The following is a 15489-nucleotide window of genomic DNA, read 5'->3' on the forward strand; positions in this document are numbered from 1 at the left end:
TCTTCACCTCAGCTTCGATACCATGTTAATTTTAGGATAACAATGGTATGTTCTATTCTTTAGAGCAATTTTACTTCAATTTCTTTATGGCCCGATATCAATTTCAGTTTAGCAATCACATAAACATGTAAGTAAAACGCTGATAGAACATAAACATAAATAATAGAAGACAAGCCAAGACAAGAGGACACAAGATGTGGCACCAGCCAGGGACAAACCCCAATGTGGGGAAACCCTTGATCAAATCTTCTTTTAGTCTTCAATAGTTCAGCAGAGAGAGATAGTACAATTTACAAATTCTGATAATTTATAACAGCAGCAAAAGAGCCCTAACCAGAAAAGTCAACGTTGGTCAACAGGCAAATTTGACCTCCAAAACAGCTCGGTCAAACCCAATCAACTCGACCTCCAACAGTCCTCTAAATCAGCCCAAAAACAGTCCTGAAAATCACAGTCAAACTTGGTCAACGCAGAAGTCAAACCTACAGTCAACGATGGTCAAATAGTATGAAATGCCTCAATTTCTGTGCCCAGAAATGCGGCCTGCCCAAACAAAGATTTCCCTCACAAAAACGTAGTCAAACAAGGTCAATGTTGGTCAAAGTCAACCTCCTGAAATTTCGGCCCCCTTAAATTTTGGTCACCTGAAATTTTGACCTCTTGAAATTTCGCTCTCTTGAAATTTCAGCCTCATGAAATCTTAGCCTCCTGAAATTTCGGACGTGTGGAGAGAGAGGGGCCCAGAAATCCGTACCCAATCAATGAGGAGAGAGAGAGAGAAGTGTAAAGATGGGTGTGTCCAAATGAGGCTAAGTCACCTTCTATTTATATGCAACGTTGAGGATGAATAGACGTGATTGTTGGGCTTCTGAGCCTACATAAGATTGTTGGCCAACCTTGACAATTTGACCATAATCAAAATAAAGTCATAACTTCGTTTGTACATGTCAAAATCGGATGATCTTTAGATCAATCCTACACTTCTCGGAGAGAGTAATTCAAGAAAAGTATCAACTGTCATAAATAAGATGACCCATGTGGAGTTTCGCCCTAGTTGCCAATTTTAACTTGTAGTCCGATGTCATTAGTCTCTTTGAGTGGGCATGAGTATTATGTTACCTTTATTAATGACTTCTCCATGAAGACTTGGATTTACTTCATGAAGACCAAGAATCAGATATTTAGCCAGTTCCAAGAGTGAAAAGCTCTTGTGGAGAACCAGAAAGGGAGGAAAATTTGGTTGTTGAGGTTAGACAATGGAGGTGAGTATACCTCCAATGACTTCAAGAATTTCTGGTCACAAGAGAGTATTAAATGAGAGTTGACAATTATGTACAACCAATGGAAGAATGGAATTTCCACTAGGAAGAACATGGCCATTATTGGGGCAGCAAGAGACATGTTACATGATCAAGGTCTACCATTTTTTCTTTGGGTTGAGGCATGCAACACAGTTGGTTATATATCCAGAACAAGAGTCCTCATAAGGTGTTGGGGAATAAAACTCCTAAGGAGGTTTTTACAAGGAAGAAGCTTGAAGTTGGGCACTTGGGGATTTTTGGTTGCCTGACTTACTCACAAGTTCCTTCGAAGAAGAGGAAAAATCTAGAGCCCACATAAGAAAAGGGAATTCTTTTTGGGTATAATGTGACTTCAAAGGATTAAAGCATATACATTTCTGCTTTGAGGAAAACAGTGGTTAGATGGGATGTGAGGTTTGACAAGGATTGAGCCTTAAGGAACTGATATGAGTCAGAAAAGGGAGAGTAGCACGCTCCAAAGTCTTGGGTGGATATACCACATGTTATAGGATCACACAATACAGGTTCATAGGTTTTAGGAGTTACAAGTTCCCAAGTGATAAGTTCACAAATCTATAGCGCACAGTGTTCGAGTACACCGTCTTCGGATGAGAGGGATCAGCAAGAGGATTCCGCTCCACATGAGATTACTTCAAGGAAGTGGAAGCCAAGACGACTTCAACAGACTTTGAAGGTAGCCTAGGAACCTGTGGGGAGTCTCAGGAGGGTTGTTAGGAAAAGTAAGGCACCAGAGAGGTTTTTCTAGCTATATGGCTTTAGTGAGTAGCTTCACTGAGTCTGAGCCTTATATTATCGAGGCAGTAGTAGACCAGCAAGTATGGAGGGATGCCATGGTGGAAGAGTATGATTCCATCAAGAAGAATGATGTGTGGAAGGTTGTACTGAGAGCTAAGGGGAAGTTGGCCTCCTTTTCTCGCTTGGTGGCCCCCACTCTTTCTCTCTCCTAATTCGCACCCCCTCCTCTCTCGTTCTCCTCTAAGAATGCAAGTTCCCTTCTTGGCCAAATTTCTCTCTTGTCTTCTGGGCCCCATATTCCACTAGAGTTGCAATTTCCCTTTTTCCTCCTATGTCCCAATGCTGGAATTGCCTCCTCTTCCAAAACTCATTTCTAATGCGGAAAATCAAAATTGGGGATATTACATGTCCACTGATAGGATCATTGATGTATCTGGTCAACACTAGGCTAGTTTTGTGTTTCGTTGTCAACACTCTTAGTCAATATATGGTTGAGCCGAGGAGAGTGCACTAAGTGGCTGCAAAACATGTGCTTAGGTATATACAAGGTATAATGGATTTTAGATTGGACTATGTGAGAGGGGATGGAGTCCATTTGACTGGTTACGCACACTCAAATTCAGCAGGCAACATAGTGGACAAGAAAAGGACTTCAGGGTAATGTTTTGTTGGAAAATGTAACTAGGTTCGATCTTCATTAATGTATTTGGATCATCATGTAATGTACTTGTCAAAAGAATAAAGAAAAGAATTTTTATTATTATTATTATGACTTATTAAAGCATGGGTTTCATGCTTGGGTCATCATGTTTTAGGTCATAGTCCCCATTGAAGACTTCTAGGATTTATTCTGAGTTAATAGAATCATTGTACAATTAAAGAGACCCTTCTTGGGCTTTGAAATCATGTAAATGTGAAAATTCGGAAACCCTGAATCCTATTGCAGCAGCTGGAAATAATTCTTCTAATCGTTAAATTAAATTTTAACAATTTATTTACTGTTTGCTACAGCAAATACTAAATCAATCACACTGCAACCTACACAAACAAACTGCAAAAGGAATAAACGCTGGAAAAAATACTAGCACACACACATAAATAACACAGTTTTTTTTGGACAAATGTCCTCGGAAAAATCCAACTTAGGAAAACCGGTGCAGCAGGTGAGGATTTTATTATTAAGCAGCAGTGAAATAATCTGAGTACAACTGGATGCCGAAACTGGCAATCTTACAGAGAAAAATTGGCAGGAAAATCTAGTGAGGAATTTCCTCACTCCACGGGCAAATCCAGGCTCTGACCTCAACTCAAATTGAGTCATCCAAACTAGCTCTGCGCAATCACTGCGTCACCCTAGCACAGTTTCTCCTGCACTCAGCGCGGAACAACTCCTCCTCAAGTCATATAATCAACTGCAGTATGGGAAATTATCTCTCCTAGCCTCTGGAACCTCTGCCCAGCTTCTAGCACTGAAACTCTGCTTCTCCCCAACAAAATCGACTTTGCCTCTAGAGGCTACTACATTACTCTGTGTCAACCTCTCTGTGGCTTCTCTGCCTCTCTGCAAATGCACTCACCAGAATTGGAATCCTTCCTCCAGCTTCATTGTCTCTGCCCCTCTCTCACTGCTTCGATTTCTCTGGCTCTCTCTCCGGCAACTAATGCTGTTACTCAGGAAATCGCATTGCTCAAGTGATTTCTCCAAGCCCCATCGACTTCTTCTTATAATCCTCTGTTGAGACTTCAATAACCAAGATTAGATCTTAATCGATGGCTAGGATTAACTTGAAGTTGATCCGTGTGAGTTTCTAGAACATTCACACCTTAACTTAATTCATTTTAATTACTTAGTCATATTCCCTAATTTTAGACTTGGGAAATATTTAAAAACCGACTAATAATCTAATTAAGTCACTTCTAGGCGGAATTTCCAGAAATGATTTTTGGGTTTTGGAGATCTCGTGTATTCTAGCCTCTCCACAAAATTTCGTGGCTAGAACACATCCGATGCTACAAAAAACTAACAGTAAAAAGGTTTATTATTGAGTAAAATATGATTGATATAACCTCCACACCAAGTCAGCCTAATGGAGATTAAGTCGGCCTAAAGGACACCTATTCGACCTCACCTGGAGCCTATAAAAGGAAGGAGATCGAATTCATTTTGAGCATCTCATCTCAAGCTAGTTCGATATCTCTCAAGAAGCCATAAAAAGTGCAAAGTGGATTAGGGAAGCCAAAAGGAGTGCAAGTTGGGTCAAGGTCAAAGAGAAGGAAGAAATCGAGATTTTCGTGCTACTCTCTCTCTCTTTCGTGCCCTAGTTTGGGAGATCAAAGTCTTCCAAGTGTTGTTGCTACCTGATGTCGTAAGTTGTTGCATAGTTGAAGTTGTTGGAGTGAAAGTGTTGTTGCAAAGGGGTCGAAGATCTGGAAAGGCTGACTTGGTGTCGAGGGAAGGTTTGGTCTATGTCTAAGTTGAAGAGTCTCAAAGAAAACTATTGAAGGAAGAGAATTTTTCACTGGGTTTTCCCCTCGAGAGGGGTTTTGCCCTAGCATAGTGCCTACATCTTGTGACTTGTGTCCCTTTGTGATCTTCATACACACATAATATGGTAATTGCTTGATGAAAGATAAGATAATAAAGTAAAAGAAGCCAACATAACTCGCAAGTAATTATCAAGAAAGATGAATCAAACCCTAATCTACTTGCATTGATTTCTCAACATGTTTCAGTTTGGGCTCGGCAATTGTGTCATGGCTCAACAAGAAACAAAAGTCAGTTGCACTAAGTTCTACAGAGGCGGAGTATATGGCAACTAGTCAAGCGTATTGTGAGGCCATATGGCTTCATAAGTTACTGGTTCGGTTATTTGGTCAGTAGTTGCAGCCTACAATGATTTACTATAACAATCAGACTTGCATTAAAATCTCAAAAAGTCTAGTATTTCATGACAAGTCAAAACATATTTGAGACCAAATACAACTTCATCCGGGGTTATGTTCAAAGAAGGGCAGTTGAGCTTATATATATATCCACAGATGAGAAAGTTGTGAACATTCTCAGGAAGTTGGTGAAAGGAAAGATTTTTTTTTTATAGACAAGTTGAGGGTGGTGAAGAACACCTTCCTCCCTAAGAGGGAATATTAAAAATTTTTAGCTCAAACAAGTTTCTTCCACATTGGTTTCGTGTCTAGCATGTGGGAGAATGTCCAAAAGTGGTCCCTAGGACATTAACTTTATTTTATAAAGTTAAAGTGACTTTTGTGCATTATTAATGAACAAAATGTTTTTAAAATGATTTAAGTTGTGATAATGAGAGATTATATCACAACCATAGATCTCATTGGCCAAGGATTTAATCTGAGCCATTAGATCTTAGGGTTAGGTAAAATTCGTTATGATGAGACATAAAAGGAGTTTCTAGGGAAAGACACAAAATTATTCAATTCATTTTTTACCAATAGAGAGAGAGAGAGAAGAAGAGTTTAAGAAAGAGGATAGAAGAAGCACACAAAAAAGGAGACTGCACAACATTTATTGTAGTTATTACACAGATTTCAAGGCAAAGAAATCGAGGGTCCTTCCATAGATTTTGAGGCAGTATTTCTGCACATAAATCAAGGAAGTTTGGCATAGATTTTGAGGCAATATTTTATGCATAAAAATCAAGGATTTTGACATAGGTTTCGAGGTAGTATTTTCTACAAAAAAATCAAGGGTTTTGATACAAATTTCAAGGCACTCTCTTCTGCAAAGGAATCAAGATTCTTGGAACAATTTTCGACTTGCTGAAGAGGCTTAGAATTAGATATAAGCTAAGTCATTCGACACGAGGACATGGGACACCCAAATACAAGAGTCCGACAAGAAACATTGAGACCCCCAAAATGGGACAAGTAGGACACGTTATATACTATATTAATATATATATATATATATAATTATTAGATACATCATATTATGATATTACGCAAATTCTAATGATGATACAAATTCAATTAGACATTTACATTGTAACATTATGCATACAATCATGATTCATCAAAGATACAAGTTTACAACTCACACTTACTACTACATCAATGACGATAAATTGACATTGGACAAACACAAGAAATTAACCATAAACTGCAGTTTTCTCATTAAGTCGTCAAAATCAAAATGTATTACATAGGTATTGAATCCTAACGACTCCTGACTAGGAATGCCAATGGAAAATAGCAAATAAAAAACAAGGTAGACATTAGAACCCGGAACCATAGAACAAGAAAGAAGAATCTTGTATGTTGCTACCAACAGGCTATAGGCTATGCCAATAGCTCATCAACATCAAAATCAACATCAGTACGACCAATGCTCTCTTCTGCATCCTCCTCCTCTGTATCCAATGTAATTATTGCGAATCTGCGTGAAGGTCCACCATTCAAATTTCAACCACTCTTGCATGTAGTGTTTTGGATTCAATGAGTGAGCCAAGCAATGCAAAGGTGTGCAATTCTTGTCCCACCTGTTGACAAGAACATCTTGTGTGGTGTTGAAGAAGGCCTTCGTTGATGTTTCATACTCAGGGCGCTCACTCTAAAAAATAATGGTCCTCACAGACTCAATCATGCAATCCCATCCCTCGTAAAACTCTCCTAGGATGGGTTGGTCTGTATCCACAATTTGTAACAAAGCAATGTCAGGGTCCATGTTCTTAATAGTAAGATCTACCCTCTCCCACTAAGCATCATCTAACACTGTGTCATTAACTCTTTTTGAGGCTGCTTGATTTTCCTTTCTCCAAAAAGACCAAAACTCTAAAATAACCATGGCCCCAAGAGCAGTGTTGAGCTCCCTCAACCTCTTCAGCATGATATTTGCAGAGGTAACCTGTGTATCTACAATCTTCAGCAATGATAGATGTTTCTACTCTTTGTAGATTGTGAGGGCATATGTATGATTTTGTACAAGGTTGTGGATATGCCATGCATCCTCAATAAGATTTACAATCCAAGGCACATCAGAAACAATAGATTCAAGCGCTAAATTCTAGGAATGGACGACGAAAGGTGTCCAAAATACTCGTGGATATTTCAATTCCACAATCATGCCAGTAACCTTGCAAACAGGTGCATTGTCCGTAATGATTTGCACACAAGAATCAACATCTACATCTTCAATAACTTTAATAAACAACTCACCCATATATTGTGCATCCTTGTATTTTCCAAGAGCACCCAATACATTCAAGAAAATTGCTCCATTCAAGGAAGCCACCATGAAGTTGATGAGTGGACAGCGTGATGCATTTGTCCATCCATCAGAAACAAAACTAACCTCAAATGTTGGTCGTGCTGACTTAATAGGCTCAAGCATTTTATCCACCTCCTTCTTTACCTTATTCAACAATGTGGATCTAAGCCTCTCTGACCCAGGAGGCACATACCCCTGTTGGAGACCCTTGAGTTAGACCTCGGCACATCTCAATAAATAAAGGTGATTGTGCAACATTAGATGATACGAAGTTGAAACTGAAAAAGAAGGCAATGGTGATATCAATCTCTTCTCACCACTATTGCTGAAATATCTTGTCCATAGGACCAAGTGCCCTCCTTTTTACTACTTGACTTGAACCACCACCAGAACTCCCAAATGGATAATTGTTTTTCCTCAAGAATGGAAGGGGATCCTCATTCTTTTTTTTTGTAGATGATGCAACCACCAATTCCACACCAGCATTGGCCTTTATTTCTAATCCTTTCCTCTTAGATGCAATCACTCTTAAACGTGCTCCAATTCCACAAGATGGTATGCCCAACAAATGTGCTTTCACATAGAAATAGGTGCTCTTGAATTGAGTGTTGCAAAAGTTGCATGTCCAAAGAAGACTTCCTCCTCCTTTTAACTTAATGCTTGGCCCCTGATATCTTGTAACATACTTCCACAAGGGATATTTACTTTCTTGAGCCTATTGTCTTGCTAAATTGATGTTTCTTGGAACATTTGAAGTTGTTGAAAACCCAATTCCAATAGATGGAACACTAGAAGACCCTGATGAAATTGAAAGAGGGGGGGCATTACCAATGGGAACATTTCTCCCCTTCTTTTGCTACTTCCCTGTTTCCCTTCATTGAGCCATGACTACTATAAAAAAAAAAAAAAAAAAAAAAATTGCACTACTGTAAGGTTGTGCATGTAAACAAAATGGACAGGCACATTGTTGTAGCAAAACTAGAAAAAAGATGCAAGAGAAATCCACTTACCTATAGCTTGAATCACCTCCAAAACATGCCTATCTCCTTAATGTGGCCCAATTCTGGTATTTTATCAAACCCTGCAAGTTGCTTTTTGGCGGGCACGTGTTCAAAAATTGTGATTCCTTGTGGGCATGCATCTCCAAACTCTGACACGCATCAAATGCTAATCGAACACGTGTCACCGGTGAATCATATCTAATACAATGGATTCGCGATACATGGGGGGGGGGGGGGAATCCAGTGACTTAGGATACAAGTATAGTAAATTGTTGTTGGAAAAGAAATTTGTTGTAGACGCATTTTATTTTTCTGTGGGCTCATAATGAAAACTCTCTCTCTCACTGGTTTTTCCCTTCAATTTTTTTTCCAAGGGCATAATACAAAAACTTTTATGTCAGTTAATGTGCATGTTTTCCCTAGTTTCTACTCAGCATTTGCAGTAAATGTTCCATGGGTATTCTTTAATATGTTTAGTTTTTTAATGCATTTGTGTATGAGCATTAAACCCTAACAGAAAGAAATTGAGAAACTTATTGAGATTGAAAACCGTGATTGGGTCAAATTAAAATTTACAAAGATAACATAAATTCCCACACAGGTGGAGCAAACACCTCCTCAACTATGACATCATCCTCCAAATCAATTATAAATGCCTCAAGTAAGTCTCATGTGCGCTAATTAGTGCTCAATACTCCAAGATGTAGCTCTTAGATCATGGTCATGTCTTCAAAATGCCTCCATACCATGACATCATTTCCACAGTGCCCAATGTCACACTCTAAAGTGCAAGAGGGGTGATGTTGCACTCTCCTATAGTCCTACTTAAGAGTTGGGGTTGATGAGTGATGTGCAAGCCCTCCCCTCTCATCTCAAGGATGACCATTATTTGGGCTCCATAACAAGCAATACCCATCAAGTAGTGTCAAGGCTAGCCTGGGAGTGTCCTACGTTCATTGGGCACATCATTAATATCTCCAATGCCAAGCTTCATGGACTCAACATTTCAACATTTGGGGCAACCTTTGAGTTTCAAGCACCATGTGGGGTTATCAAATGGCTCAACGTGTTGCTCTGTATAAGCAATGTTGCATCAACAGGGTCATATCCTCTCTTTGCAATAAGCAACACAGCCTTTGCAACATTGTTCAAACAGTAAGGCAATCATCTCAAAATGCCTCTATTGTTGTGATGAAAGCACCTGACGAAGCCCTCTCAAGATCAAGTGAACATCAACAATAATTAAGCACAATAATCATAGATGCATCATTGTGGACCATACCTAATGTTGGGGGCATAGTAATACTTCACACAAAGATCACCTTCAAATGTCTACTAGATTAAGTCCCATAAACAGGTTACCCCCTTATGTTAGGGATGGCTAGATGGATAACCCTATTAGGTGTTTCTAGCCCCCAAAGGGAAATGACATGTTCCAAGTTAGCCCATCAATTCAAAGGTGTGTGTGAAAATGGTGGCAATGGAGTAGGAATGACTTTAGTGTAGGGTGTCATAGCCAAGTGACCAACCAATGGAGGTCCAACATCTTGGGTGTATAGATGTAAGGAGGGAGCAATCATGGAGGCATGAGTTACCCCTTTCCTCGACCCGCTTTTTCCACCCCTCTAGTGTGCCTTTTACTTCTTTATGATTTGCTTTGATTTGAGTGCATAGCTCAAGAGCCCAAGTATTTTTTTTTAGTATTAGCAATTCATACCCCTTTATGACGAGTCAGTTTATCACTCATCAGGGTTGGCACAATACAAGAATTCCTTTGTAAATGGACCATCATGTGCTCGAGGTACTAGGTGATGGCTAATGAGGGGGAGAGAGCTAATGCTAGGGCTTTAGCCCACATTTTAATCAAATGTGCCAACCATCTTTTGCATTTTACCTTTTTCTTTCGTTGTGGCTTTCTTATGCTTTTAACTTTCTTTGGGTTGCATAAACCTCCAAGGCAAAGTTTTCCAACCCAAATTCAAGGAAGAGAATGAAAGGGTGCCTATCCCCATGACTAATGACCACCAACCCGAAGAATGGCGATGGATAAAGGGAAATATGGAAATTTGTGAGTATGTAATATCTTGGACAAGCTACTCCATCAAAGCCTCCCTAGTAGTGTTCTTCCTAAAACCCTAAGGCCTCAAACGAAGTCCCACTACACTAGAGTCAAAGACTAACCTCCCAGGTGAAGTGAGGGAACAAGAATACAATCAAGATTGACCAATCATCCAGTTCTCTCCTTGACCCATATTAGCATGACCATCTTCAATCTGCACACATGAGACTCTCTCCCATGCACCTCAAATTCCTGAGGCTACTCAATATACACCTCCTCCTCAATCACCCCATTGAGGAAGGCAGTCTTCACATCCATCTGATGTATCCTCCACCCCTTCTCTGAAGCAATGGACATGACTGCTCTGATGAATACATATATGGTGACAAGTGCAAATGTCTCCTCGTAGTCCACTCCCTCCCATTGGGAGAACCCTCTCACCACGAACCTCGCTTTGTACCTCTCAACTGCCATCCACTGCATGTTTGATCTTAAAGATCCATCGAGAAGTGACCATTGATTTCTGCTCAGGCCTCACTACTATGTCCCACACATTATTCCTCATGATGGAGCTATACTGCTCCACCATGGCATCCCTCCAGACCTGCTCATCTGCAACCTCCTTGAAAGTAGAAGGCTCGAACTCACTAATGTTGCTCAACAAGGCCAAATAACTAGAAAATTTCCTTGGTGATATGCTCTACCTAGAGGTGTTGCTAAGAGCCTCCACATGTTGTTAAGGTATGCTTGGCCTACTCCCGGTAGAGCTCGAAGGAACATCTTGGTTGTCCTCCAAATTATAGGTTATGTCCATGTTGCTGGTGTTGTTGGTCGATGCTCAACCTTAGGAGCCTCTTGCAAGTTGCTCCTAATTCTCTACCCCTGTTAGCTCTCTATCATGAGACCTCCTAAAGGTCCTACCCTCCTAACATCTCGACTAGTGATAACTCTCCTTTGTCCTAGAATGCAGAGATAGGCCTTTGAGACCTCATTATAGCCCACAAATATGCCCCATCCTGACAAGGGCTCCAACTTGATCATTTTCTCTATAAGAGTGTGAACATAAACTAGACAACCAAATATGTGCAGATGACTCACCTTTGGCTTCACTCATATAAACATATCCTCAGGATTCATACCCTCCAATACTCTGTGAGGACTCCTATATTATAGATACACGGTTGTATTTTCGGCCTTTGCCCATAAAAACATAGGCAATTCTTGGTCATAAATCATTGCCCTCATTGGTTCCATTATGGTCCTGCTTTTCCTCTCCGCAGCCCCCATTTTGCTAAGGTTGTAAGGTACCATGAGCTCCTTCTTGATCCATGTTGCCCTGCAAAAATCTTGGAGCTCATTGGAGGTATATTCACCCCCATTATCCAATCTCATGACCCTCATCTTTTTTTTGGTGAGCATGTTGCCTTACAAAAATCTTTAGGACCCATAACACCATCTCCCTTTTTTTCATTTGTGCTTTGATAAAGACCAATTAGGACTACCCACATCTAACATGTCGTGTCCTTCCTTGATATGTGAGTAATTTTGTGATCCCTCACACCATCCAAAATTATACGCATTGCTTTCACATCCTATTGATTGTGCTCAACTGCTAAACCATTCACTTTTAAAACAATGGTTATCCACTCCTTCAAGGGTAATGGCCCCATCCAACTTGTCTTCATATCTCAAACTACTTGGTGATGTCATCTCACAAACCAACCTAGTAACTAGGCCACAAAACCCCAACTACAAAACTAAAATAGTTATGTTAATGTAAAATAGAAGAAATTTGTTGTTGCAAACCCTGGTGATCTCAAATCTCTCCTTCAAAGTTTTCTAGAGCTATAGTCTACTATTAAATCTCCTAATACCATCCAAGGTTTATTTTCTCGAAACGATTATTTATTCCTAGCAATTTATTTTATTAACCAAATAAATTTTGAATTGTTGAAAAATAAAATCACTGGTATTTTAATATCCATAAATTTATATGCAACAGAACTAAAATCAAAGAGAGATCAATCACACATTACAATAGATAAACACCCACCACAATTCTCCTTCATTAATTTAATCTCGGGAAAATCAAGGCTTCGACCCATAGAGAAATTACAAAGAAATATGCATTGATTGGAACCTGTAACTTGGCCCTAAAGAATTAAACCCTAGGAATTTCAGCCCACTAAAAAATAGCCTTTGAAGTTTGAAGAAATATAGCCTGAAGAATTTTCACCCACTTCTCGCCAACAACTCAACCCTACATCTTCCCCTTGAACAGCCTTTGTGCCTCAAGAACTTTGGCCCTGGCAAATCACCAAATCGACATCATTTTTGTTCCAGCAATTTGGCCTCCTAGAAATGCTTTCGAATCCATTTGCACTCTTCCTCCTTTGTGCTACAGTCTTGTTGAGCCTCTTGCTCCAGAAAAAATTGCTTTCTACACTTGTTGTGTCTTCACCTCTCCCTTAGGCTTATTTTAGTATCTTCATCAAGCCCAAATCCCTAACCCTAATCTCCCTCCCAGAAGATCTAGGAGATCAACAATTAAGACCATTTCTAAGTCACTTAAATAATTTAATTATTTATCCTTAGAAATTGATTTAATAATAAACAATAATCAATTGACTTTAATTATTGTAATTTTCCTAGGTTAGACACCGGAAAGAAGACCTAAATCACTTACTCAACCAAGAAAGCACCTAAAGAGGCAATAAATCATGTCCTACATGCTAAGAGACCAAGCCTATGCGGAAGACCTTCCAAAGCTACTATAAGCTTAAACAGATGATGTATCCTTCAAGGTGGATGAGACTAAGAGATGTTGCTGATTATTCTGCTCATACAATCTTTTCACCAAAAAGACCTAAATCAGTAAATGTCTGCATGTAGATAGAAATAAATGGCATTGAATGTTGGAAAAAGAGAATAAATGATGCGGAATGTTGAAAAGGATTTAAGTCCCCGTTATCTACATTGGCAAGCAAATGATTTAGTGGCAGGAATGGCCCAAGTCACTATGATTGCAAAACTCAATTACAACCCCTCAGAAGACAGTGGAAACTTTGTTGTAAAGCCACTTTCAATGTGGTTCCCCATCCCCTTTCCCTTTGGGATTTGAGGAGTTTTAAGTAAGAGCTTGCTCTACTCCCGTGAGTTCACCAATGTGATTTCTGCCATACCAAACTCTTATGATGGCTTTTTAGCTTTTGTGAACCAGGACTTTCCTGGTTCCCCTGTTGTCTGCATGATGTAACGATCTTGAACTCCATTGTACATATTCGTTCTTTGGAGTAATATACGAAGCATTTATTAAGCAATAAAAATACACCCTTGAATATGTTGAGTACTAAGTAGGAGACAAAGAGAAGACAATGGAGCAGAAAGAGTTAACAAAACATAGATATCCTGTAGAGACAAGTGAAGGTTTTGATTATCAACCAAGATTTCAACCACCAGTGCATGGGAAGGGGAAAGGAAGCTATACGAAGCAAAATAACACCAACGATGAAGATGCATGGATACCCCAAGATATTTAATGTATCCTTATTAAAACCAGCTGTCGACTTTTGAGAAAGAATAGGTTTATGATTACCAATAACTTTGATAATAGATCATACAAACTTGAGCCAAACAGGACAGATCAAAGTACAAGAAAAGCAATGGGTATGGGAGGCTGTCTTACAGTTACGGAAATAGATTTGGACCAAAGCTTGAAGCTAATCAGAATGGCTGTTTTGTACTATACTCCGGAAAAGGATGTTGTACTTCCCTGCCTGTAAATATAATCCCGTTGATATGATCTGCTTGTCTACCAGATAAAAAAACAAAGTAGAAAGCACTTTTATTTTGTAGGATGTTAATATTATTTTATTACCATTCATTTTTTATATTGTGTTATAGGCATAAATAAAATTACACACTTGTGAAAGAATATGTATGCATGGATGCATAGATTGTTGAAGAAAAGTGTAACTAGGTTTCGGTATTTGTAAATGTAATTTTGATCTTTGTACTTGTCAAGAAAAAAAAATTATTATTTTTGTAAATTATTCGAATGAGTTTCTTGTTCATTCCATAGGTCTAGGAAAGTCAAAGAATCAAAGTCATGTTAAAGAGCTCTTCTTGAGCATGAATATGGGTCAACCTAGTGTCAAGTAGCCCTCCAAGATGTTGAAGGAAATGTAACTAGGTTCGGTCTTCATAAATGTACTTTTGATATTTGTATTTATTCAAGAAAAGAAATATTATTTTTATAATATATGTCAATGAGTTTCTTGCTCATTGAAGTAGGTCAAGCACACATTTAAGTGGTTCTAGGAAGTCACAAGTCAATGTATTTATGTAAGACCCTTAGAGGGCATGTTACACTATGTATAAAATTGTATAAGAGTCAAAGGAATACCTCCAAGCAAAGTCCAAGTCCTCTCCATGCAGCAACATCCTCCAAATGAAGCAAAACAATGGAATAAATTCATGCCGGCCTAAAGATAGCATGTCGGCCTTCTAGTCGGCCTAAAAGGAGGGACAGTCCTCTATATATAGAGGCTGTCCACTCCACTATAACGTCAAGCAACTCTCCTCTGAAATCAGTGAAGAAGGACAGCCAAGGAAAGTGAAGAAAAAGACAAGTCTAAGGGTCTCCAAGCAAAGCGAGGAAGGAAGGAAGTCAAAACGAAGTAAAGGGACTGTTTCTAGGGCAGAAAACAGTCACACGTGTGAGGTAGAAGAGGGCAGATTGCGGATATAATAGCAGTAGCATTTCAGTGCAAGATTCGTTAGTGTTTGGGCTAGATATTAGGCCTACAAGGCCTCCCAAGTCAAGCGAAGAAGTCTCTCTCTCTCTAGCAAAGGTGAAAGACCCCCTTTAAAATTCACTAAGGGTACTCCACACATGGGAAAAACTAGGGCAGCAGAGAACAGCATTACAGTCATACACCATCTTATACCTCAAGGAAGAAGTCTCGTTTGGTCAACAAAAGAAGAATTCTACTTGAGCAAAGGATAGAAGAGGAACACCTCATCTAGAAGGCTCACTCAAGGAAGGTCTATCTCTAGACAAAAAACAAAGGAGGAGGAGAAGTGCTAGGGAGCAAAGTGCCGGAAGGAGGAAGTCTATGTGCCGGGGAACCAAGT

At 39.4% G+C, this 15489-nt stretch overlaps 1 protein-coding gene across 1 annotated transcript in view; it reads right to left on the bottom strand.

Annotated features, from left to right (window-relative positions):
- Positions 1 to 15489, bottom strand: part of LOC149263774 (protein CASP) — a 339103-nt gene that overhangs the window by 238984 nt on the left and 84630 nt on the right. The window lies entirely within an intron of this gene.

The sequence above is a fragment of the Pinus tabuliformis genome, chromosome 6 (assembly GCF_031772625.1).
Source record: "Pinus tabuliformis cultivar Carrire ecotype Pingquan chromosome 6, CPIR1, whole genome shotgun sequence".
Taxonomy (NCBI): Eukaryota; Viridiplantae; Streptophyta; class Pinopsida; order Pinales; family Pinaceae; genus Pinus; species Pinus tabuliformis.